Consider the following 22,496-nt stretch of genomic DNA (forward strand, 5'->3'; position numbering starts at 1 on the left):
GTGAGGGAGTTCTTTCCTAAAAACTCCACTTCCCCAAGCAGAACAGAGCTGGTGCACCAATGTTAAGCATTCCCTGAGCTTGGTGCAGTCTTACCTGAAGAATAAATTCATTCCCTTGGGAGTTCAAATTTCACCCGCAATTGAGAAAACACAACTTTCTGTTAAGAGTCCAGAAGACCTGCCTTAAAAAATCAAAACCTCTTAGGCCACCAAATGACCTTGCCCCCGGTTGGGCTGAAATAGAAGCTGATGGTTTGAATCAGAAATAAGTGGCCTTTATCTCCTGAGCTTGCAAGGATGAAGTGTCCAACAGCCCACCCCAGCACCCCAAGAGGCATTTTACCTTCTTGGTCCCCAGGCTAGGATTCGAGGGCTCTTACCTCAGCAATGGGACACAGGCCTTGCCCCGGGGCTTGGGCAGGCTCACGTGGGCCAATTCATTTCAGCTGCAGTCTACTTCACTGCTTCTCTCTGGGCTGCTCTCTGCAGATCTCAGCACAATTCACTCTGCACTGCCTGCAGGAAGGGAAAAAAAAAAACAAAGCTAAGTTAGTGGCTGAGCATCAGAGGCACACATGTTAATACACACAGGAGGAGAAACACCCTTGCTCCTCCCACCCCCGATCACTCCAGCCACTTCAGAGCCCCTTCCAGAACTCCAGCCTCCTTCCCAGGGTTCAACCTGGCCATCTGTTCACCCAGACCTACCCCTTCTGGAGCTGAGCAATTTCAGAGTGAGCTGCAGATTAAGCAAAGCAAACTCTTCTACAATCACTTAATCCTCATGCTACTTGCTATTATTGGTAAGAAAAGCAAGAGTAAGAAAGCATTAGTTCTGGCCCTGAGTCTTATGTTTAGCTAAGGTTTGTGGACAACCGAGTTCCATCAACAAATACATCCAACTGGCTCACAGTCTCCCTTTGACCTATAGCAAATTCTTTATGATGTTACAAATGTGAATTCAATTCCTAAACTTATTGGGAAACATTTTTAACTGAATCTAAAGTTTCAACCTGTATGTTATTATTGTGTCTGGGTGGATAGTGTTTGTTTTTTAAAGTAACTGTTGTTTTTCTTAGTGCCAAAGAAATGTATGTTTAATCTTGAAATTTTAGAAGATATAGCTGTCAAAAGAAGGGGAAAAAGTTACCCTCTCTTCTCCAGCCAAGATAACTACAGATAACACACCCTTCCTGATTTTATTTTGTTATCTGGATTTTTTACAAAGATCCAATAAAGTCATGGTTTAGCAATCATATTAAAAGTATATGCCTCTGTACCCAAAAGCTAAACAATTAAGTCATCTTCAACTCTTTTTTTTGCAAATTACAGATTTGTCGTTGCTCAGTCGCTCAGTCATGTCCGACTCTTTGTGACCCTATGGACTGCAGCACACCAGGCTTCCCTGTCCTTCACCAACTCCCAGAGTATGCTCAAACTCACATCCATTGAGTCGGTGATGCCATCCAACCATCTCATCCTCTATCGTCCCCTTCTCCTCCTGCCTTCAATCTTTCCCAGCATCAGGGTCTTTTCCAATGAGTCAGCTCTTCACATTAGGTAGCCAAAGTATTGGAGCTTCAGCTTCAGCATCAGTCCTGCCAATGAATATTCAGGGTTGATTTCCTTTAGGATTAACTGGTTTGATCTCCTTGCAGTCCAAAGGACTCTCAAGAGTCTTCTTCAACACCACAGCTCAAAAGCATCAATTCTTCAACGTTCATCCTTCTTTATGGTCCAACTCTTACATCCATACATAACCACTGGAAAAAACCATAGCTTTGACTATATTGACCTTTGTTAGCAAAGTAATGTCTCTGCTTTTTAATACGCTGTCTAGTTTTGTCATAGCTTTTCTTCCAAGGAGCAAGCTTATTTCGTGGCTGCAGTCACCATCTGCAGTGATTTTGAAGCCCAGGAAAATGAAGTCTGTCACTGTTTCCATTGTTTCCCATCTATTTGCTATGAAGTGATGGGACCAGATGCCATGATCTTCATTTTTTTAATTTTTTGAGTTTTAAGCCACTTTTTTCACTCTCCTCTTTCACCTTCATCAAGAGGCTCTTTAGTTCCTCTTCCCTTTTAGTCATAACGATGGTATCATCTGCATATCTGAGGTTATTGATATTTCTCCCTACAATCTTGATTCCAGCTTGTGCTTCATCCAGTCCAGCATTTCGCACAGTGTACTCGGCATAGAAGTTAAATAAGCAGGGTGACAATATACAGCTTTGACATACTCCTTTCCCAATTTTGAACCAGTCTGTTGTTCCACGTCCGGTTCTAACTGTTGCTTCTTGATCTGCATACAGGTTTCTCAGGAGGCACATAAGGTGGCCTGGTATTCCCATCTCCTTAAAACTATGGGGGAAATCCACAGTTATTTCCATAAGACACAGTCTTAGAAGTCAAATTGCAGGGTCAAAGAGTTTCCAAATTTCTCAGGCTTTTGAACAGTCTTGGCGGGCTCTCTGCAGAACTATCATACCACACAAACTCCCAGGAGTGGAGAACTCTGCCCATTCCTCTAACAATCCTCTCCTACCCGAGTCCCTCCCTCACCCACATTCTTGTTCATCACATGTAACATTTCTAGTGGTAAGAAGTGGAGAGTTTGGGGCACCCAGGTTTTTCACATTTCATATTCACACTCAGCTCAGGCCAAGGCTAAAACAAGAACCAGGATGAGAAAATGAGTTCCCCTAATCAAACTTTGGGGAGGGGGGAGATACATGAATAAGAATTGGTAAAAAGGGGGAAAATGAAAAATCCAATGAAGAGAGGAATGGTAGTACACAAGGATATTGTCCAGAAGAAAGAGACCCTGAGATGCTAAGAGAAATAAGAGGAAGCACAGATGGAAGCACAGATGCTGGGAACTGACATCAGATGAAACTGAAGTTGAAGTGAGGCCATTTGAGGGGGTACAAATGTCAAAATCTCACAAAGATTCATGACAGAACAGAGCAAACAACAAAGGAATCAGGCAAGATAAAAAAACAAAAAATCACTTGTGGCATCTGTGCACTTTGCTGCTGTCTATAATTAATACCAACAAAACACCAAGAGCCAGAGTCACTGTGGGGAAAGTGAGCCAAGCCAGGAAGAGTTACTGCCTGCAAACACAGCTGAGCTGGTGGCTATCTGGGAGCCTGCCAATAAGGAACCTTCTCCAGGAAAGAGGAGCGAAGTGCCCCCAGGGCCAGAGAACCATGGAACTGCTTACCCACCTGCCTAATTTACATGAAGGAGGCCCCTACTCTCCATCTCTCTCTGGCCAGCCTCTCATAACTTGTCTTTTGCTCTAGGCTGAACCTTCCATGATGAATGGTTAATACACCAAGTAATCTGTCTAAAGAGACTGAATGGGCTTCTGTGTCCCCGTGACCCAGGCAAAGACCAGCCCTGCTGTCTTTCCACCCCATGCACCGTGCACTCTGGCCACAGCATTCTGCACACTAGTGAGGAAATGCGAGGTCCTTTTATTGTTTTTTAAATCCTTTGGAAGATGGCTTGCAGACCTCTCGTGTTACTCAAATAGGCAAGTCATTCTATCTGCCTACCCTACTGCTACCCACTTACAACACTTGGGCCTCTGCTTATGGACAAAGGGTAGAACTTTGACTTTAAAGCAACTCACTATACTATGGAGCAAAGATAAGTCTCTTCAACAAGTGGCACTGGGGATGTTGGACAGCCACATTGATATAAATCAATGAAGTTAGACACACCCTCACACCATACACAAAAATAAACTCAAAATGGCTTAAAGACTTAAACACAAGACATGACACTATAAAACTCCTAGAAGAGAACACAGGCAAAACATTCTCTGATATACATAGTACCAGTGTTTTCTGAGGTCAGTCTTCCAAAGCAATAGAAAAAAAAAAAAGCAAAGATAAACATATGGGACCTAATCAAACTTATATACTTTTGTACAGCAAAGAAAGCCATAAATGAAAGGAAAAAACAACCTTCAGACTGGGAGAAAATATTTGCTAATGATGTAACCAACAAGGGCTTAATTTCCAAAATATACAAACAGTTCATACAACTCAATAACAAAACAAAATAAAAAAACAAATGCACAACCCAATCGAAAAGGCAGAAGACCTAAATAGACATTTCTCTAAAGAAGATATACAGGTGGCCAATGGGCACATGAAAAGATGTTCAACACTGCTAATTATTAGAGAAATGCAAATCAAAACTACAATGAGCTATCACCTACATGAGTCAAAATGGCCATCATCAAAAAGTCCACAAATAACAGAATGCTGGAGAGACTGTGGAGAAAAGGGAGCCCTCCTACACTGTGGGTGGGTGGGAATGTTACTGAGTCCAAGCTCATGCTGCTCACCACAGGACAGGCCAATTAATCAAGAGATAAGTTGTTGTGGCAAAGAATAACAACTTCATTCAGAAAGCTAGCAGACAGAGAAGATGGTAGACTCATGTCCCAAAGAACCATCTTGCCTGAGTTAGAATTTAGGCTTCTTTTACACTAAAAGGGGAGAGAGTAAAGTCAATCATTTCCTGGTCACTTCTGGATCCCAGTCAGCCTCCAGAGGGAATGTGTTCATTTCTTCCTTCCTGAAGTCATTCACATATGGGCCTCGTCCGAATGTATCCTATGAGCTAGACAAAAGTATTTTAGCCTAAGACTCATTATCTGGGAGGCAAGGTTCCCTGAGATGAGCCATTGTGCATAATTTAAGCCTATAGGCAACATCCCTTTAATAACTAACTTGTAATGGAATACAGAGGTTCTTCCCTATTACAGGAATGTAAACTGGTGGAGCCACTATAGAAAGAAGTATGAAGGTTCCTTGAAAATCTAGAAGTAGAGTTACCATATAATCCAGCAATCCCATTCCTAGTCATATATCTAATTTGAAAAAATATAGGCACCCCAGTGTTCAAAACAACACTATGTTACTCAGCCATCAAAAAGAATGAAATAATGCCATCTGTAGCAACATGGATAGACCCAGAGGTTATCATACCAAGTAAAGTAAGTCAGACAGAGAAAGACAAATATCACATGATATCACTTACATGTGGTATCTAAAAACATGATACAAATGAACTTATTTACAAAATAGAGAAAGACTCACAGACACAAAGGCAAACATTGTTAACGAAGAGGAAAAAGGGGTGAGGGAGGGAGGGATAAATTAGGAGTTTGGGATTGGCAGACACAAATTACTATAAATAAAATGGATAAATAACAAGGTCCTACTGTGTAGCAGTGAAGACTATATTCAGTATCCTCTAAGAAACCATAATGGAAAAGAATATGAAAAAGGAAAAAAAATATATATATATATGTGAATCACTTTGCAATACACCAGAAACAACACAAAATCGTAAATCAACTATACGCCAATATAAATTAATTAATTAATAAAAAAACAAAAGCAACTCTCCCATAAACAAGGGAGTTGGATCAATCAGATGCTTTCAACATTGCAACTATGAAAAAAGACTACAGTCAGTTGGTGATAGACTCAGAGCTTAAAGGAAAGGTAGTGAGCACAAGATGAGAAGCAAATGCCACGCATGAGATCAGGTGACAGGCCTGTGGGGCCCTGCAGAGGGAAAGGAAGCTGGCTGACAAAGAGAAGAGGGCAGAGGCCCCCAGAGAGAGACAGGAAACCCTGCATCCCCAGAGAAGGTAGATGCTTGGAAACTTTTTAGTGGCTGCAAGGCTCGTCTGTACTTTCTGTTTTCCTTCCTGTAATCCCTTCAATGGACCCCTGAAGAGCTCGGTTTAGACCAGCCCTAGGGATCCCAGCTGCCTCTGACCTACTACAGCCTTACAGGGCTGTGAGACCAGAGGGCCTCAGCTGTGTGATAGGGCTGCAGCCATCCACTGTGGCTGCTCAGAAGCCTTTTTTTTTTTTTAACTTCCTTCCAAACACTGTGACTGTGACTGGGCTTTTGACAGATGAGGCAATGGGAAAGGACAGCTCTGGATTGCAAGTGTACTTTGCAGAAACATGAAAAATAAACAACAGAGCTTGTTGTTTATAAACAACAATAGAGACTTTGGATTTTTCTTTATAAGAATTTTCTATTAAGTGGCTTAAACCAACTCTTCCTATCACCCTATGAGTATCATACATTCAGCTGATCCCAGGTCTCCTTGCAGCCCCCTTGCCCCTGAGCCCCCTGTATACTTATGTGCTTCCCTGCAGTTTCAGTACAGTGCCCATTTAAAGCAGGACATTACTGTGATCTGCATCTTCTGCTCCTGGAACCCCCTCCTACCCCACAAGGGTCATTGGCTTGACATCAAGACGTAGTTTCACTTCTCTCCCCAAGCCAACCCACCTCCTTCCTCTTCCTCAGGGTCTGTTCTCCACATGATCTCTTTCTGCCATCATTCCTGCTCACCCAGGCCCCATAACTTATAGTCTCTGGCAACTAATCCCCTTGCTCCTCTGTGCAAAGTCAGACACAGAAGCACTCAAACCAAACTCTAACAAAAACTCTAGCAAATGAGAGTCTGCCTAGACCTCATGAACTCCCACATGCTCCCAGTAAGTGTGAGGCAAATGTAACCCTCACTGTATGAGGCCCTGACTCCAGGCCAACTCCAGGATTTAGAGATCCCAACCAGAACTAAAGAAGTTCATAAAATGAGCCAAGAATACAGCCTAAGAAATTCACACCCCAGCATCCCCACAGGTGAGCATCCTCCTGGCAAGATCATTAGTAAAGAGCTCAGTTTTGAGTCAGAGAATGAGAGTTAGTCACAGAGTTAGAGCCCTGATCCCAGGTCCCTGGCTTAAATGAACAATCACCACAAGGCACGAAGGAGCCTTGGGATAAAAGATAATCCTATTAACCCTGGATTCATTATTCCACATTATCTGGGATGGGAGCAATTGTTCTGTGTTTAGACTTGGAAGCTCAGCAAGCTAAGCACTTTATCGATCCTTAGGCCTAAAACATTCCAGCATCTGGGTCTCCACAAGGTTGCTGAACCCTGCATCTAATCAAAAGACACTACACTCAGAAAAATACAGTAAGAACTCTTGCTACAATCAGCAAACAGTGGATTATTTGCACCACCACCATCCCAAACTCCCCCCTCCCAGAGCTCTTGCCCCTACTGGATGGTTCATCTTTGGGGCCTGGCCCCTACATTATGGGGTGCCCGCCCTAGACTAAGGGTTATCCAGTGTACCTCTTTTTTTTGTTTAAATATATCAGCAATGACTATGTACCAGACACTGTATGTACTAAATTATTCATTTATTCCTCACACACTCCTATGAGACAAGGAATGTTTTCTCTATTTTCAAATGAGGAGTCAGAGCTTAAGGATCTAGCCCAGGCAAAAGCTGGTGAGTGACTAAACCAAGGCCTGCCTTCCCCTCCAGCATTTGGGGAGAGCGAGGCCAAGCTCTTTCAGTAAAAGAGCTGAAATGAAAATTGAGTTGAGCACAGCATATACAGGCCCCAACAAAAAGAGAAACGGAGTGAAAAGTGATTTTCCAAGAACCAGCAAAGGGAAGCTCTTCTGTCAGTGCCATATGCACACTATCCAAAGGAGGGTGCTCCTGCTCAGAACTTCGACTGTGTTGTTATGGTATTCTCTGCTTATTTCAGGTGCCAATCTGGATACATGACGGGACGCTAAGCCCTCCAAATACATGATTTCAGGCCTTGCCCCACTCCTACACACCCCTAATTTCTGCTGCCCAAACACAACGACTCTCAACCCTTTTATTTTTTTTTTTCCAACCCTTTTATTTACTTCTGGTTACATCCGTGTATCTAAATAGCCTGCTTATATGGCTGTATTTTTTTTTTCAGTGTTAGATATTCTCCACTGACTTCCTACTACAGAAAATGAGGATTTAGCTCTTCTTTTAACCACATCCTACAGACCTCTTCTCCTTCCCACATTCTCCTAACAGCTTTATGCCATGTTTGTTTTTTTTTTTAATTAAGTCAGCACTAGAAGCTTCATCATTATGACCAGATAAATGATTGTTCACAGCCAAGCCGAGCCATGGAGTCATGTAGTATGTTATGATTAATCCCTTTTGTGTACATTTCTTAGTTGTCATTTCTGGAGGCCACTATTGTCTCTTCTGTTAATTTGCTGAATTTTCTAGATAGCTATGACTAATTTAGGCCTCGACTTTTCAACAATTCTTTTTTTGTTGTTTTTTAGTTTCTTGAAGCTCTCCCCTCTGGAAATTTCTGTTCTCCTACTCCAACCTGAGCTGGTTGCTCTTGGAGCTGAAAGGAAGAATTCATTTATTTCTGTCTTAATTTACTCTCTAAATGTGAAGGAACATATCCATAATAGCTTCCTTCAGAAAGGGAAGTAAAATAATTGAGACTTCTCATACATGAAAATGCCATTGTCCCACCCTTACATTTGATTGATAAATTTTTCTGGATGTAAATCCTCAGTTGGAAACAAATTCATCTCAGAATTTTAAAGGTGCGGCTTCATTCTCTTCTGGCTTCTAGCACAGACTAAGATTCTTATATATATATTCTTATAATCAGTTTGAGGTTGGTTTTATTTTTGTTTTCCTGTGCCAACAGGCTTTTCTTCTTTCCCCCACCCCCAGAACAATGATATGCTTTGGTATGTGTCCTTTTTCATTCTTAGCTCTGGATACTCAAATGAGTTTTTTAATCGAGAAGGCCATGTCCTTCATTTCTGGGAATTTTTTTTTCCCCATTGTTTCTTTGATGACTCTTCCCTTCTATTAGCTCTATTCTCTTTTTGTATAAGTCCTACTGTTCAGATGTTGAACTTCTTAGAATGATCCTTTCTTATTTTTCACTTCACAGCCTTTTTTTTACTTCTTACAAGGTTTCTTCAACTTTATATTCCAAACCCTCTCTCAATTCATTTATTTCTGCTATCATACTTTTAATTTCCAAGAGTTCCTTCTTATTCTCTGAATACTCCTTTTTTTTTGTCTTTATTTTTATTAATGGGATAGCTTCGCCTGCCTCTGTAATACTCATAATTATTTTAGTGAAGTTTTCTTCTACTCCCTACACTGTTTCTTATAAGTCTTTTTATGTTGTTGTTTTTATTTGTCTCTTTTGGTTTCTTTCATGTTTCACGCTTTCTCAAATATTTGGGTGATCTTTTAGCTTAAATTTAACAGTGAGACACTGGGAACTCCCTGGCAGTCCAGTGATTAGGACTCCACACTTTCACTGGCAAGAGCACTGGGTTTAATCCCCAGTCAGGGAACTAAGATCTCACAAGCCATGTGGCCAAAAGAGAAAGAAAAGTGAAACACTAAAAAGTTATGAAGAAGCTCTGTGTAAATGGGCAAGGTTACTGAACTGGTGGGTCTTACCAAAGGGAGATTGAAAATAATCTGTCCATCTTATCTAAAGAAACATAAATATCAATATTTTCTCTTAAGCTGTTAAATTTAATCAGAGAGACTAATCTCATGACTAAACTGGAAATTGCCAGCACTGTTGGAAACAACAAAAAACCAGAAGGCTGGGGAAGAGATGGTCCCACTATGCAGTATGTAGACTTTTATTCATACCCTGTTTTAGAATGGCATCTCATGCATGCTCCCGCTCAGCTTGGCCTGCTGTGCTTGATCTTAATCAGATCGTAAAATTGAGTCTGTTCTTTGTAAAATCCTTAAAAGAAACTGTGGTTATTAAGAAAAAAAGAAAATTTTTAAGACATAATTTCAAATGCCAGACATTTAGGAAACCATGAACACAGGTTCACAACCACATATCAGGAATTCGGGGGGCCTAATAAGCGTCAGAATTCAGAATTCTTCATATTTCAGAAAAGCAATATGTTGCCTAACCCATATATTACAGAATGTCAGGAAGCATTTAACAGGAGGCTTCCTGTGTGCTGTTTTGGATCTGTCAGGAATCCTCTGGTCCTTATTAATTCCTGAATATCCAGGAATTAAGAGGAGAGGCACACCTTTCCCAGGGCTGAGGAATCCAGGCATTTCCTTCTTAGTTTTTCAATACGGTGATAAGTACCCTCTTCCTTCTTATGAACCATACGGTAAAAGTGATTGTTTACGACTCTGTCTTTGATAAGGATCGCCTTATGTTTTGTAAGTCTGGAATTTTAATCTTTATCTTTGCTGAGAAAAACTACCTTGTAAGACAGTATATATGCCCACACCATGTTGATTAAGACCCCTTTGCTCCATCAGAGCTTGGGTCCCGTGTCTTTCTTTCTTTCTTTCTCTCTCTCTCTCTTTCTCTTTTCTTTACTTCATTTTTTTTTTCCTCTATCTCTCTATTTCTGGCTGACTCCCTGGAGCGCGAAAGCCGGTTATTCCCGGCATAACCCAGGGAATATTAGCCTCTCTCCTTCTTTCACTTTCTTATCGTTGACTCCGGACCACTAGGTTCCGGTCCAATAAAGGACCAGCAAGTGGCGCCCAGAACAGGGCCTGGTACACGTGGCAGATTCGGACAGAGTGACCCCAGAGGGCCTATTGAGGCCAGTAAGTACTAAGACATGGGTCAATCAGCTGGAAAGCCCCCTCACTTTTCTACTTTACTTTACCACTTATTTAAAGTTCAGGGATTTTCGGTTTCATGCCAGCGAATAGAAGCTTGCCTTCAGACAGTGGTTGAATGTAACCCTTGGTTCCCTGATGAAGGTAGTTTTGATTTAGAAATTTGGCATCAGGTCAAAGAGAATGTTGAATGAGCCGTCAGACAGGGAAAAATATCCCAATAGATTTCTGGCCCCTATGGGCTCTCATTGAAGCTGTGATTCTGCCATTTCAAGGTAATTCTAGCCCTCCTGAAACACTTATTACGTGAATATGAATTAGGCAATGAAGCCTTACAAAAGGCCCAATTAGAACAACATAAGATATTTCAGAATTTTCCTAGTAACCCTGCCCCGGTTGCTCCAAGCGCTCCTCCCCTGCCAGCGGACCCAAATCCCAAAGTCTCTAGAAACTGGTATTTCCCATACTGTATTTGAAAAAAAAAAAAAAAAGATAAGGAAAAAAGAGAAAAAAAGCTAAAAGACAACTAAAAAGATTACTTGCTTATGAAAATGGAAATCAAGTATGTCAAAAAGCTATAGCTCCAATTCTTGAGATAGGGACTAATTTTGATTATTTGAAGGCTTGTCACCATATAAAATCAGAAACTCAAAAGATGTAAATGCTAGCTGAAACAATGGTTGCTGCCTTAAGGAAAGAATATAAAGGATGCTTTACATGTGGAGATAAAAACCATTTAAAAAGGGACTGCCCTAAGAAAGTTAATAAAAAACCTCCACCATAAACTCCCAGTTCTATTAAAACAGACAATGGGCCTGCCTATATTTCTAGACACTTTAAACAATTTTTACAACCTTTTTCTATTAAACATATTACAGGTATTCCTTATAATCCACAGACACAAGACATAGTCAAACGAACACATCACACACTAAAGTTACAAATAAAAAAATTAAAGAAGGGGGGATACACAGGTACACTACTGTCTTCCTTATCTAAAGCAGACTTTGTTAGATTCCAACATAAGATATTTTCTAAACCTATAACTATTGTTCATACAGCTTTATTTGTTTTAAATTTTTTAAACTTACCACAGGGAAATATTTTAACAAGAGCAGAAAGACATTTCAAGGAACTGAAGGACATTTCTCTTCCTCTGCCCATTTGGTACCAAGATGGGTTCTATAAACAATAGAAATCTGGGAAATTAATCTTACGGAGAAAGGGATATGCTTGTATTTCCCCAGATGGATCCAACAAACTTTTTCCTCAGAAAATTCTACCCAAGGGGGCCCCCGGCATTCAAAATGGAGACGAAACAACAAGAACCCCAGGAGAAAGAAATTCCAATACGGGCCATGGAGGCTCTAAAGATCTTCAGAAAGCACCGCCCTCGGCAGCATCAACCCTATGACCTCCCCTCTTGGGGACAAATAAAAACCCTTACTAATAAAGCTAAAAATTTGGTCTCTCAACAGGGAATGCCTCGGAGTCTTGAATACATTTTCCTGCTAGCCTGTGCCTCCCAAATTTAACTGGGCTTTCTTACCCAACCCCCCTATATTATAGGTCATAAAATAGATGGAGAAAAGACCGATCATATCAACCAATGACTCCACCCATATGCCCCCTCCCTGGAACCCTCACACCCTGGGGAAAAGGGAAAACTAATTAACATTTCTTTAGGCTATGAATTCCTTCTTGCCTAGGCCCAGGAAAATTATGCATAAACATCAGCCGACAAACTTGGGCTTTCGTCCTGCCTCCAAAAGACTTTCGGACATTGCTGCCCTTTCTCTGTCTGTGAACCATGTTTACTACTGAAACTTTAGGGAAAGAGTTAGAGAAAGAACAAAAAACATGTAAAAGGTTACTAACACTACGTTAAAATATTACTATGACAAAGGACTTCTTGGCTGGCTTGACAGTGGAATGGCATCCCCTCCTCCTCCTCGAATTATCCTTGATAAACAAATTGGGCCTAAACAATGGGACATATGGAAACTTGCTGCCAGCACCGAAGAACTTGGGACTTAGACTGGACATTTCACAGGGACCAGTCATGGTCATAGTAATTATTTCTTTCACTATAATCAGTCATATTTTATACAGGCCTGTATCCCACTTCCTTTTGTTATAGCCATAAGAAATTTACAATTTAATAAGACTTTACCTTCTGTAACTTCTATTAATTGCCAATTTTGTGTTACTCCTGTTCATTTCTATCATATTACCTACAACTGGGAACAAATCAAATTTCATTTACTTGATAATGCCTCTCTGAATGCACAATTACTGCAAAAGGAAATTTTTAAAACTTTTTCTAAACGTCTCCCCTTTTCCACTAATTTGGAAACTTTAGCTGAACAAATTATCCGGGCTAGACCCACGAGGATGGTTTCAAAGTATTACCCACAGCATCGGGTCTGGAACTGTAACTTTGATGATTGTCTTGATAATTGTATTTGTTGTTTATCATTGCCTTTCTAGAAGGTTGGTTAATACTAACCAAACTCATTTGGTCAGGACCTTTTTTACAAATATAATAAAATAGGGGGAATTGTCAGGAAGCATTTAACAGGAGGCTTCCTGTGTGCTGTTTTGGATCTGTCAGGAATCCTCTGGTCCTTATTAATTCCTGAATATTCAGGAATTAAGAGGAGAGGCACACCTTTCCCAGGGCTGAGGAATCCAGGCATTTCCTTCTTAGTTTTTCAATATGGTGATAAGTACCCTCTTCCTTCTTATGAACCATACGGTAAAAGTGATTGTTTACGACTCTGTCTTTGATAAGGATCGCCTTATGTTTTGTAAGTCTGGAATTTTAATCTTTATCTTTGCTGAGAAAAACTACCTTGTAAGACAGTATATATGCCCACACCATGTTGATTAAAACATCTTTGCTCCATTAGAGCTTGGGTCCCCGTGTCTTTTTCTTTCTTTCTCTCTCTCTCTCTCTATTTCTGGCTGACTCCCTGGAGCGCGAAAGCCGGCTGCATAACCCAGGGAATATTAGCCTCTCTCCTTCTTTCACTCTCTCATCGTCGACTCCAGACCACCAGGTTCCGGTCCAATAAAGGACCAACAACAGAACACCAGCAGTAGGGGCACGGTAACTCTCCATAATTATATGGATTAATATTTCTGCAACAAAACAAATAAATATTTTAACTAAGGAGGTTAAATAAGAATTTATAAATAGCCTCACATTACTCTGGATCAGGTTTTACCACCAACTGAGTTAAGAATAAAATGTGGTTTTTCACAGATTTGGGATTTGGGAATTGCAAATAAGGGATTGTGTATGCATTTCCTATACACCTCCTACACCTCCAGACACATTTGGGGCATTTTCACAGGGATTCTATCACTCTGCAGGGCTGCCTGCTTGCAGTGAGATGTGGAAAAAATAAGGCAAGCTGAGATGTGGATGCTGGGAGACAGTCTGATGACAAAGGCACTTGGAAGGTTCTGAGTCTTAACTCAAAACATGTTGGCAAGCTGTGTTATTTTGAAAAAGTTACTTAACCTGTCTGAGCTTCAGTTTCCTCATTTATAAGTTGTGGGTTATTCCAACTAATTTTGAAGTGCTGTTGTGTGGATTTAGTTGAATTCAGACAACAGTTATCTCTTGTGTCTATAATTCCTGAGGCATCTGCTCTAGGTCCTAGGGGAATAACCATGAACAAAAGAGATAAGTCCCTGCCCTCACAAAAACAACTTCCTAATGAGAAGAGACACAGAATAATTAAGTCAGATGACCATCTATGCCATGGAAGAACCACAAAGAAAGATAAAAGGGAAAAAAAGAACCAAGTATGATGGGGGAGGAGACACCCAGATTACTATCTTATGCAAGGTGATCAGAATGACCTTTCTAGTGAGGTGACATTTGAAGAGAACCTAAAGAAAGAGACAGAGAAAACAATGGGAATAAATGGGGGAAAAAAGTGAAAGTTTTAGTCACTTAGTCGTGTCAGACTCTCTGCAACCCCATGACTGTAGCCCACCAGGCTCCTCTCTCCATGGGATTCTCCAAGCAAGAATACTGGAGTGGGTTGCCATTCCCTTCTCCAAGGGATCTTCCCAACCCAGGGATCGAACGCCGGTCTCCTGGATTGCAGGCGGATTCTTTGCCTTCTAAGCCACGAGGGAAGTCCTGTATGAAGGAATGGTGTTCCAACTGGAGGGAACAGGCTCTGAGGTAAAAATGTGCTTTATGTTTAAGGAACCAGGTCAGTGAACTGAAGTGGAATGAAGAGGTGGAAAAAAGCAGGAAATGAAGTCTGGGAGGACTTGAGGGCTGGCTCATGCAGAACCCTGGAGGCCCTTCTAGGAACTTTGGCTTGTGAAGTGCAATGGGAAGCCTTTGCTGGTTTTAAATGGAAAATGACACACTGCCTCTGGCAGCCCAGTTATGAAACTGTTCTGAAATTTAGAAGTAGAGATTGATCTGTCCTGAACCAATATGAATTTGGTGGATCAAATAAGCAGTTAGTTTCTTGACGTATTTTGCAAATATGGTTACGTGGTTTATTGACAGACGGGGTGCAGTATAAGAGTATCAGAGTCAAGGGCAACTCCTGAGTTTTAAGCTGTAGCAACTGCAAAGATGGAGCTGTCATTTACTGAAGTGGGGAAGAGAATAGCAGCAGTTGGGTCATGGACTTGTCATCGCTGACATCAGAGGAAGGCCTTGTTGAGTAGACAGTTAAATTTGAGTGTGGAATTCAAGGAGAAAGTCCGGGATGAAGCTATACATTGAGAGTTGTCTGCATTTGGATGCTAAGAGATTCCCAGGGATTGAGGGGACAGAGAAGAGGCCAAGTTCAAGGGCTGCTCCCTGGAGCGCTCCAAAGTGAACAAGCAAAGATATACCAACACAAAGAACTGAGAAGGAGAAGTCAGTGACAGAAAAGGAGAACCAAAGAGAGTGATGTTCCAGAACTAAGAGATGAAACTCCAGGGGGCAGAGTGATCAACTATACAAAACACCTCTGACAAGATAAGGACTGAGACTTGACCACTGGATTCAGCAATACTGAATTGACCGAACTGATGTCTCCAGAGGTCACTGGAGAACCTGATAGGTGTAGTTTTTGTGGACTAATGGAGGCAAAACACTGGTTGGACTGGGTTTGAATGAACATGAGAAAAGAGAAACTTCAGGGAGTGAGTACAGGTGACTTTCAAGGAGCAGAGAAATGAGGCAGTAGCTACAGTAGATGTGATCAGGGGAAGATATATATGTGCTCATGTGGTTTTCAGTGGGAGAAACAGCCACAGACAGACAAATGGGGCAGGGGGAGGGGCAGGTGGGAGTGGTCTATAAATAGAGGAACAATGCAAAGAGAAGGAAGAATTGCTGGAGCCCTGTCCAGTACCTAAGGAAAGGAACAGGATGCAATACACAAGTGGAGGGGTTGGTCTTAAAAAGGAACAGAAACACTTCATCATCCATAGCAACAGGCAGGAAGTACAATATACAGGCATCAATCTGGTGATGGAAAAGTGTGAAAGTGATCCTTTGCCATTATTTTCTCAGGTAAGTGAGAAGTAAGTTTCTCGACTGAAAATAGGGAATGGAAAGGAGTTGTTAAAGGTTTAAAGAGAGGGAGAAAAGCATGAAACAGTCATGGAGATTGGAGAGAATTGCAATGGGTTGCATCCAAGGCTGCCCACTGGAATAAATACAGAGCTTTAAAACAGGATACTCATGCCGAGATCCACCCCATAAAAAATTAGATTTCATTAGTGTGGGGTGGAAGTCAGGCAGCAGTACTCTTTATAACCTTCCCCAGGTAGTGCTAATGGCAGCCAGAGTTGAGACCCACTGGACAGAGTAAGATGACCTGACAACACCAAAGTCTACTTAAGGGTCATCGTTGTGAATTAGAGTGGGACCAGTCGGGATGGTGGTATGAGTTCAGTATATGAAAACTGCTGTGTTTATTATATCACTGGCCAAGTGATATAACCATCCTCATAGCAAATATAATTTAGCTTTTATCTCATCCAAGTGATTCACCCAACTGGTATACATCATAGGGTTTTGAAGACATTTGTAAATAACTAAAACCACAAATGTACACCATTGAAATTCAAGGAGGTGTCCTCTGGTTCCTTCTATGTGACACTGAGCACTGCACACGGGGTGACTGGGCTTTCCAACAACTACAAAAATTCCAGGTCACCCCTCCTCCCCACCCTCCAATGACCCACTGTTGATAACAACAGTTTCATGAAACCCCTCCAGTCCATACCACCTGGAGCCTATATTTTAGAGGGTTGCACATTTGCAGTTTTCTATCTGGTAAGCTGCTCTTCTCCCTCCAGGGAGGTCCACCCTTGATCCTAGCTCTGAGCCTGGAGAGATCTCTCTGATGACAGCTGTCACTCAACACTGTCTACCCCAGTCCAACCTGGCGGGGTCCCTGTCCATGTTCACCCCACCACCGGAAAACAAAGACTTCAGACTCTATCCTGAGTCAAACTGCATGGTCTCGAATGTCAACAGAGGGCAGAAGCCCTGTGGGGAGACCCTATTGTGGGCTAAGGGAGACCATACTGTGGGCTCCTGTCCCCCACATATTGGTGAAAATGTGAAAGTGAAATTGTTAGTCACTCAGTCGTGTCTGACTCTTTGTGACCCCGTGGACTGTAGCCCGCCAGGCTCCTCTTGTCCTGGGATTTCCCAGGCAAGAATACTGGAGTGGGTTGCCATTCCCTTCTCCAGGGAATATTCCCAACGCAACGATCAAACCTTGGTCTCCTGAATTGCAGGCAGATTCTTTACTATCTAAGCCACCAAGGAAGCCCACTTATGGGTGGCTCTACCACCAAATCCCAGTTGTAAACCTCCCTCTGTCTGCTATTCTGGGGAGAACATTCTAATTGCCCAGCAAACTCCTCCTGCTGGGGTCTCACCTCTTCTTCCTTTTCCCCATCCTGCCTCCTGCTGGTACAGCACATCATGCTGTTCCCATTCATCTAATCCCTGATCCCATGTGCTCTGTTCTCCTACCTGGAGGCTCCTCCAGGGAGAGACTGGGTCTCATGTATCCCCATATCCACAGGGCCTAGTAGAGTGCCTGATCATTTAATTGCCTATTAAGTGATCAATAACTGAGACTAACTATTAATAAGTGCCACGATATTAAAAAGAGCTACAATGTATTCAGGGCTTTCCAGGCGGCACTGGTGGCAAAAAAAAAAAAAAAAAAAAAAAAAAAAAAACCTGCCTCCCAGTGCAGAAGACGAAAGAGATGCAGGTTCAATCCCTGGGTCAGGAAGATTCTCTAGAGTAGGAAATGGCATCCAACTCCAGTATTCTTGCCTGCAAAATTCCATGGGGAGAGGAGCCTGGTGGTCTACAGTTCATGGGGCTGCACAGTCAGTCATGACTGAGCGGCTGAGCACACCATGTATTTATCACTAATCACATGCTGTCCTAGGTTAAGCACTACACAGTACTCACATCGACACTATAAGGCAGGAATGACGAACACAGATTACAGATGAGAAACTGAGGGTCGGAGAAGTTAAGTTCCCAAGTTTACACAGCTGAGAAGTGACACATCTGGAGTTAAACCCAAGTCTGTGTGGCTGCAGAGCCTAAGATTTTTTCCCCAACATCAGGGTTTTCCGGGAAAGGTGACCCTAAGGATGGTGATGGAGTGGCCTCTCAGCCCTCCCACTATGAGTCCCCGGGACTGGCTGGGAGACAAGGGTGGGACCCTCCGAGCCCAGGAACATTTCCCTGGGAGGCAGCTTTCATCTGTTTCTTTCCTACCTGTTATTTCCCCTTTTCCAAATCTCCAGGCCAGAATAAGCTGTTCATTGTGTAGAGAAAAAAAAAAAAAAGGAACCGCCACAAGCCCTCCAGCAGGAAGCATCTTCTGAGGATTTATTCCTGACACCATCATTAACCACCCCCGGCTCCAGCCCTGGGCCAGCATCCTCCCAACAGCACACAATTGACAAAGGCAATCCTGCTGGCCGCTCAGATACAAGATGATTCGCCTTGGTGCCTTTGTCAGAGCTCCCTTGCCGCCTTCCTCCCTCTCTCCCCTGGGATACACTCCTATGACCCTGGTTCCCAACAGCATAAGAAAAAGAAGAGCAAGGTCCCACACCTGATTCCCTGCCAGGGCTCAGCTCCAAGGATCAGCCCAGAGAGCATTCCCCATTTTATCTTGTTGCTTGTCTCTCACTCCCATGACCAGGGGTGCAGGCAGAAAAAGGATTGTTAGGTGGGGCAGGAGGGCCCACCAGAGCCCCAGGATGCCTAGGGGCAGACACATCCTGGCTTCGGCAAGGGGGTGGGGGCGGGGAGCTTTGGGAGGGCTGAGCTCAGTCCACCAGGCCTCCTGAGGGCAGGGTACTATGCAGAGAATCCTCTCAGTGTCCCTGCCCTCTGGAAGACACTGTCTAACATAACTAACTTCACATAACACAGTACGTACAGTGTAGGTGATCAAAGGTCTTCTCTTCACTTTGGGTGCCCTGAATTTCAAGGACTCACCCAGAGCTGAGGCTGAGCTAAAACACCTGTCTGGGCAGAGCAGAGACCAGTGGGGTGAGCAAGGAACCGATCTCTTTGTCAGTAAGGAGCAGCTTGGCTATGTCTCTGAAACCACCATAACCACCGCCCCACACATAACACACAACAGGACTTTTGGACCCCCAGGGGCATGCCAGGCCCCAGTGTAGACCCTGGAACACTCCCAACCCTTCCTGGAGCAGATGTAAGCTGCCTTGGGCCCCTCCGGTCCCATGCCAAGGGCTGCTGCCCGTCCACTCTGATGTGCTGCATCAGGGCCCAATTTCTCTGGGGCCAGGGCCCTGCTTCATCCTCATCAGTACTCCTACGACTCCTATAGACTGCTCCAGAGTCCCTTGTCCAGACCACGAGCCTCTACCAGACAGACGTGGCGGAGGCCTGCTTGCCTGGCAGCTCCGATATGCCTTCCTGCAGCCTGGCATGTCTGAAACACCCTCCTCTGCCCCGTATAAATCACCAAGCTGTCACCAGCCATCCCGACTCCACTCTCTGGCCCAGACTTTCTCAGCAAACAGGAAGGGAGGCCAAAGTCTTCCCCTGCCCTGCAGTGGGACAGCCAGACGAACTGCGTGCCTCCCTCCCTGACACCCCCACCCCTCAACACCCCCACATCTCCCACCATAGCCCCCAGTTGGTTACCTGAGCCAGGAGAGCACAGCCTCTGACTGGTCGTTGCAAGCCTGAGGGGCCGTGTCCGTGACTGTGGGAGTTTTTACAGACACCTGTAGGTACTCTAACAGATGTCTGTAAGCTCTCAGAAGAGTAAGGGGTGTGTCAGCAATAACAAGCCCTTCTGTGTGGCTCTTTTATACTTTCCCATCTTTTCACATCTATGAGCTAATTGGAACACAAAAACAAATCTGCAGGCAGGCAGCATCAGAATCATCCCCTTTTATGGATAAGGAAATTAGAGTTCAAACTGAATTGCGCAGGGCCACACAGCCGCTGGATGGCAGAGTCCAAACCATAATTTAGGCTTTTATACTTACCTAAAAATTTACATGCAAAATATATAGATGTGTCATGAGTCTGTGTGCATATAAATATATAAAATACATCTACCTATAAAAATGTTTTGATATTTATTTGTACCTGTATATGTTATGTTTCACAAAGGTGGCTAATTCAGGCCTTCTGAGCACTGCAGATCACAGCACAGGAGAGAGATGGTGGGCTTTGAGGTACAGACAGCTCAGGGGAGTCAACCAGTTTCACCACTAAACGACTCGGCAGATAAGTCTCCCTCAGCTTCAGTGTCTTCATCTGCACAGTTGTTATTTAGTCGCTAAGGCGTGTCTGATTCTTTTGCCACCCCAGGGACTGCAGCCCGCCAGGTACCTCTGTCCATGGGATTTCCCAGGCAAGAATACTGGAGTGTCTATACCTCAAAGTCCACTCTCTCTCTCCTGTGCTTGTGATCTGCAGCGCTCAGAAGGCCTGAAGTAGCCACGTTTGTGAAACATAACATACAGGTATAAATAAATATCAAAAAATTTGTACAGGTAAATATATTTTATATATTTATATACACATAGACCCGTGACATATTCATATATTTTGCATGTAAGTTTTTAGGTAAGTATAAAAGCCTAAGTTTCCTTCTCCAGGAGATCTTCCCAACCCAGGAATCAAACTCATGTCTCTTGCATTGGCGGGCAGATTCTTTACCACTGAGCCACCAGGGAAGCCCCCATCTGCACAGTAGGGATAATTAAAGCCACTCTGTATGGGCTGTCAGGCAGCCTATAGAGAGCTGTGTGTCACACCTGAAACGCTGTGGGCACTTAATGAACAGCTTTGTTCATTCATCCTTTGTTCTCTAGCCACAACAGATTACTCAGGGTTATTCAGACACACCTCGGACTCTCACTCCTCTGGGCTGGTTCTCCTGCTGCCTCCAGGCTGGAAATGCCCTGCCTCCCATTCTCCACCCATCAGGACTCTGCTCATCCCTCAGCATCCAGTTCAAATGCTGTCTCCTTCATGAAACCTTCCCCATTGTCCTTGGGCCTCAACACCCCGATAGTCCGCCTGATTTACAAAGGATTTTGTTATGCCTAGAGCCCGGTGTTCACATAACTGACTCACCAACTTCTCCATGAAAAGACAAGGTCTTGTTCATCTCTTTGTATCTCCCATCCCACTCCCCACACCTTAAGCATTAGTATTTAATGATGCCTCTTAAATTAGCTTGAGTGGTTTGATTCAAATAAGACCAGCTCAGAGGGTGGGATAAATTAGAAATTTGGGATTAACAGATACACATTACTATGCAGAAAATAGATGAACAAGGTCCTCCTGTATAACATAGGGAACTGTATTCAGTACCTGCTTATAGCCTACAATGGAAAAGAATCTGAAAAAGAATATATGTAAATATATATATGTGTATATATATATATAACTGAATCACTTTGCTGTATACCTGAAACATTGTAAATCAACTATACTTGTATTAAGAAAAGAAAAAAAATTAAAGAAGTAAAAAAAACTGAAAACAAAAACAAGTAATACCAGCTCATTATTCTTTAAATCAATGTATAAATTTATAGAACTAAAAGTCATCCAAGATCCCTCCACCCAAGAAAAATAAATAAATTAATAAATTAACACCCTTCATCACATGTCTCTACATTTATATTTGGACAGAGTGTGGAGGATGGAAGAATACATGAAAGAAGAATAGACAGGACTGCTTAATAAAATAGTTATTTTTTAACTTTTTAGATTTAAATTTAATTCTACATAAAAGTAAAACAGAAGGAAAGATAAAATTTTAACAAACATTTCTACATCAAAATAGATATTATTTCCTTAAAAATCCCTCCAAGTTTAAAAGAAAAACATTAATTGACTTATAATGTTGTATCAGTTTCGGGTATATAACAAAGTGATTCAGTTATACGTGTACATACAGTCATTCTATTTTAGACTCTTTTCTCCAATAAAATAAAAAAAAATTAAATAAAGGGTTAAAAAAATTAATTGAAAGGTTGGAGCCATGACACTAATACCCTCCAAAGGCTGTGTGAGAGAGGGAAAGTTAGCGCTTACCGTCCTCCACCCTGTCCCCCAGCTCTCCATTTCCATTACATTCTTTCTTTTTACTTCCTCTCACTTCTTTCCTTATCCTTATAGCCCACCCTTGCCAAGGTTTTCTCTATTTGAGTGGATGAGAGGCTCACCAAATGGCCTTTCACCACTTCTTACAAAGGGTGCTTTTAACTAATCATTTTCATCATCAAGCAGGTTTTCTCAAGAGGGGCTTGTATCCCCTGAGTCTTTGCACACAGGAGATAATGCCTACCTGTCTTATCCTTGAGGAGTGATCTGAATGTAAAAATCTTCAGTTTTATGATCTTTCCCTCAGAACTCTGTAAGTATTTCCTCTCCATGTTCTCAAGTTTTCCTTCTGCTGCAAA

At 42.6% G+C, this 22,496-nt stretch overlaps 1 protein-coding gene across 1 annotated transcript in view; it reads right to left on the minus strand.

Annotated features, from left to right (window-relative positions):
* Positions 1 to 22,496, minus strand: part of ST6GAL1 (ST6 beta-galactoside alpha-2,6-sialyltransferase 1) — a 147,252-nt gene that overhangs the window by 108,948 nt on the left and 15,808 nt on the right. The window contains exon 2 of the mRNA XM_043473456.1: positions 381 to 516. The gene's annotated coding sequence lies outside the window, so the exon portion shown is untranslated. The remainder of the gene's footprint in view (positions 1 to 380; positions 517 to 22,496) is intronic.

The sequence above is a fragment of the Cervus canadensis genome, chromosome 7 (assembly GCF_019320065.1).
Source record: "Cervus canadensis isolate Bull #8, Minnesota chromosome 7, ASM1932006v1, whole genome shotgun sequence".
NCBI classification, from domain to species: Eukaryota; Metazoa; Chordata; class Mammalia; order Artiodactyla; family Cervidae; genus Cervus; species Cervus canadensis.